Here is a 4,554-nt window from a genome sequence, read left to right on the forward strand (position 1 = left end):
AGATATAAGTATTCAGATATTCACTGGATATTTTACTTCTTTTTATTAAGTAAATTTTCACTGAAATATAAAATACATGTGTAAATAGTCACAAATGATAAATATATATTGGCAGCATTTTCACAATGTAAAATTATGTTCACAGATCAATAAATAGCAAAAGACCAGCAATCGAGAAATCTCCCTCTCCCTCTTATTCACTGCTTCCCCTCAAAGTGACTATTATCCTGATTTCTAACATTTTAGAGATTAGCTTTGCCTACTTTTGAACTTCATGTAAATGAATCTTATGTTAAGTGCTTATTTCTGTGGCATCTTTTCCTCAATATGCGCTTGTGAGAAACTTCCACACTGTTGCATGTAGCAGTGGGTCATTCATTCTTATTGCTATTTAGTGTTCAATTATGTGACTATAACATGTTTTTTAAAATTTCTCTCTACTTCTGCATCTACTTAGTCCTCTAAGGTTCCCAACTGAGATGATTAGCTGTCTACCAAGGGTACCTCTCCTTGGTGAGGTCTTGAACTTTAATTTTTGTCTTCTCAGCACTGAAAATGCCTATTTGACCACCAGGAACTTTCTGTCTAGCTTCTTATATTCTGCCCTGTGCAGTTCAAGGATTTGGCAGTTGCCTTAAGGACAAAACCAGTATAATGTTAGGTTTACTTTCCTGTGGCACATTCTCACAGGAATATATCTGCTAACTCCCTCTCTCCCAAGTTCTGAGTGTTTCTGTACTCACAATCCTTACTTTGTTTCCTCTGGCCCCATGAAATCAACAGAATATCTCCTGGCTTCTCTACCTTTAGTAGTAGTAGTCCCTGCTTGGACTATCTCTCAAGATATATACCAAGAATTTTCAAATGGCCTGAGGGATGAAGAGTCTGCAGAATTCGCTCCTTTATCTGTAGTTCCCTTTCTCTTTAGGATATTGGCTTCTTGAGTACTATTTCCTCTGAGAATTCTCTGTTGCCTTCTAAGGATTTTGTTGTGGTGGTTGCTAATTGTTTTTTATATTTTATCTGGCTGTTTCCATATTTCTCCATGGTAGATTTGACTGTTGCAATTATTTTATCATAGCCCTGTAGAAAAGTCTACCATCATTTTAAGGAAACTCTTTTTGATAAAGCATTACATACAAATAGAAAATTGCACAAATACAAATGGACAGATCCAAGAATTTTCAAAAGTAAATGTATGCATATGACTAGCACCCAGATAAAAGTAGTAAATTAACACCCTTGTGACTGTTCACAGCCAATTCCCACAACTATCCAAGAATATCTACTATTCTAGCTTCATAGATTCATTTTCCTTATTGTTGACCTTCATACATAAGAAATCAACGTGGACTTTTGGCAATCTTATTTTGCTTAACATTTTGTTTTTCAGTTAATCTTTTTTTTTAAATCATGTTGAGGTCTATTTTGGTTAATTGGTGAATTGCTTTATTTTCAAATATTAAACCGTCTCTGAATTCCTAGAATAAAATTTGGTTATGACAATTGGCTGCAATATATTATCTGGATTTGATATTCTGATATTTTGTAAGAATTTTTGTATCTATGTTAATAAGGGTTATTTATTGCATTTAGGCTTAATGTAATTATTTCATATTTTTTGGTTTATGTCTACATTTTACTATGTGTTTTCTATTCGAACCACCTGTATTATATCTTTTTATCAGTCTTGACGATTTTGATTAGTATATTTATCATTGAATTTTATCATTTATTAAAATGTATAATATAGTTATTTATTATTTCCTTATTTTTTAATGGCTACCATAGGATTTACATGTATCTTTGATTTATTACAGTTTAATACAGTGAACACTTTTATCTCTCCCCTAATAACTTTAATAAAGTTAAGACTTTAAAACAATTTATTCCCATTCATGTAACTCACTGTTGCCTTTTGTTTTACTGTTTCATGCATTTTAATTTTAATTTATATATATTTGAAACCCCATAGACAGTATCATTTTGAGCCCTCCTTCCCTCTCTCTCTCCCTCTCTCCCTCTCTCCCTCTCTCCCTCTCTCCCTCTCTGTCTCTCTCCCTCTCTCCCTCTCTGTCTCTCCGTCTCTCCGTCTCTCCCTCTCCCCCTCTCGCTCTCGCACACACATACACTCCCACACGGCTACCTCTTCTGTTCTTCATAACTTCCTTTTCTTTTCCTTATTTCCATCTGAAATTATCATTCTGCATGAAGAATATTATTTGATTTCCTTTAGATCAAACTTAGGTTGGTAATAATTTTTGAGCACATTCAAGATGTCTTTGTTTATGTTGGGAAGCCACCTGTCTATTTTATTCTGTTGCTGCTCTGGTGAAGGTAATGTATCTTTATTCCTTAGCTGCTTTTAAGATTTTCTCTGTCATGGGGGTTCAGCCATTTTACTAAATAAACTAGGTTTGGCTTTCTTTGTGTGTTTTTTTCTCCTTAGAGTTTTCAGAGCATCTTGAAATATATTTTGATATATTTTATGAACTCTGTCAAATTTTCTCTCCTTTTTCTGAAACTCCATATAAATATGAAATCTTTTCATTGGGTAGTATATGACTCTTGGTCTTTTTTTTCCTCTGTGCTTTAGTTTGTATACTTTCTCTTGGCTTAATTGATCACCAATTCTGTCTCCTGCCATTGTCTAATTTCTTATTATGCCAATTAATTATTTATTTCTGTTATTGAATTTTTAAGTTTATTTCCTATGTAACTCTTTCTTCAGTTCCATATTTTTGGTAAAGTTCTCCAGGTTTAACAAATTTTTTCTCCATCTTATACTATTTCTTTAAATTTTTAATCATGATATTTTAGTCTTTGTGATTATACTCCAATATCTGAATCACATATAAGTCTTCTATTTTCTTGATTTTCAGTTATATTTTCCCATATCTTGGCCATTCTAATACTTGTTGGTTAAATTATGGACATTGGGGATAAAAATTTTAGGTGTTCCACATAGTATATATCTCCTTTAAATACAGTTCACCCTTTCCTCTATTAGGGAGATAGAATGGGGATCTTTACCTTAATTCAATCAGAAACAGCTGAGTCAAACTCTTCTGCACATTTGGTATTACTCCATCTACTTCTGTTTCCCTCCTATCCTTAGAGAAAAATATCCAAGTGTGTTATTGAGATGCCAGTCCTCATGGGTATACATTCTATTGCTATGTCCTGAACTGAAATTTTCTTCTGTTTAACACATCAAGGTATTCAAAGAAGTTTTTGTATTGCCTTTCTATCTCTTCTACTCATGTGGCCTCCAAAGTTTTCAATGTGTTGAGTAGAAAACTTGTTTCATTTAGGCTCAGTTCTCTGGTCATTTTTTACTCATCAGGATCTTGATCTCCCTAGCTTCTAATTTTTTACCCTCAACTCCTGAAAAACTACAAAATTTCTCCTGATTTCTCTGTTCCCTAGAAGTGTTCCTCTGTCTCGAAAATGCCAGGGTTCTAAGCTTCTTGTCCTACATTTAGTAAGAGAAAATATCAAAGGGAAAATGCAGCTGCCAAATGTCAGCTCATCTCTTCACAGTTACTTCTTCTCTGGGATTTTGCTCTTCTATTATTGATTGCTTCATTAGTTATCTGGTAGCTTTATTTTTTTTAATTTTTTTATCTTTTAACATCTTTATTGGAGTAAAATTGCTTTACAGTGTTGTGTTAGTTTCTGCTGTATAATAAAGTGAATCAGCTATATGTATACATATATCCCCATATCCCTTCCCTCTTGCATCTACCTCCCACTGTCTGGTAACTTTAAATAAATGTTTATTACTATTGTGATTGTTACTTAATATGTTTTTTTCTAGTTATTAGATGGAGCATTGGTTTTCTGTACAGTACTTCATCATACTCCAAGGTGCACATCTACTTCCATTTTTATTAGATAATTTTGATGGGTATAAATTTATATGTTCAAAGTTATTTTCTTTAAGCAATTTAATGATATTTCAGTATTTGCAAGTACATATTGTTCCTTTTGAAAATCAGCTGTCATTCTAATTTTTACTTGCTAAATAATAAGGTAAACATTGTTTGCTTCTCTACCTTCTTTCAAAGAATTTTCTCAAAAGTGGAACCCAGTCATTTCTGCTTGTATCAAATTGGTCATAACTGGGGCACAGCCACACCAATTGGTAAAAGAGACTAAGAAATATGTTTTTTCAGCTGATTTTATTGCATGCCTCTTCTTATTGCACACAGTGAGAATGGAAATTTGACATAGATATTTATTTCTCATTCAAAATGTAATCATTTTGTGGAGACTGCTATAATATATCTTATGTTTATGTTAGAAAAGATATGTTAAATGAATTATTTTAAAAGTAAAATTCTACAACTTTAAGTAATTTTTCTGCAAGGAGATAATCTACAGTGTATAATATACATCTATAGCATGTAGCATATCAATAGCATCTATCTACTTACATCTATCTATTAACTATTTATTTGTCTATAATCATCACCCTTATAACTATTTAGGAGAAAACATAAAGAAGGACAGATGAGAAGCAGACAGAAGAGCTATGATAATCTTATTTTT

Source organism: Mesoplodon bidens, assembly GCF_964165515.1.
Source record: "Mesoplodon bidens genome assembly, chromosome: 12".
NCBI classification, from domain to species: Eukaryota; Metazoa; Chordata; class Mammalia; order Artiodactyla; family Ziphiidae; genus Mesoplodon; species Mesoplodon bidens.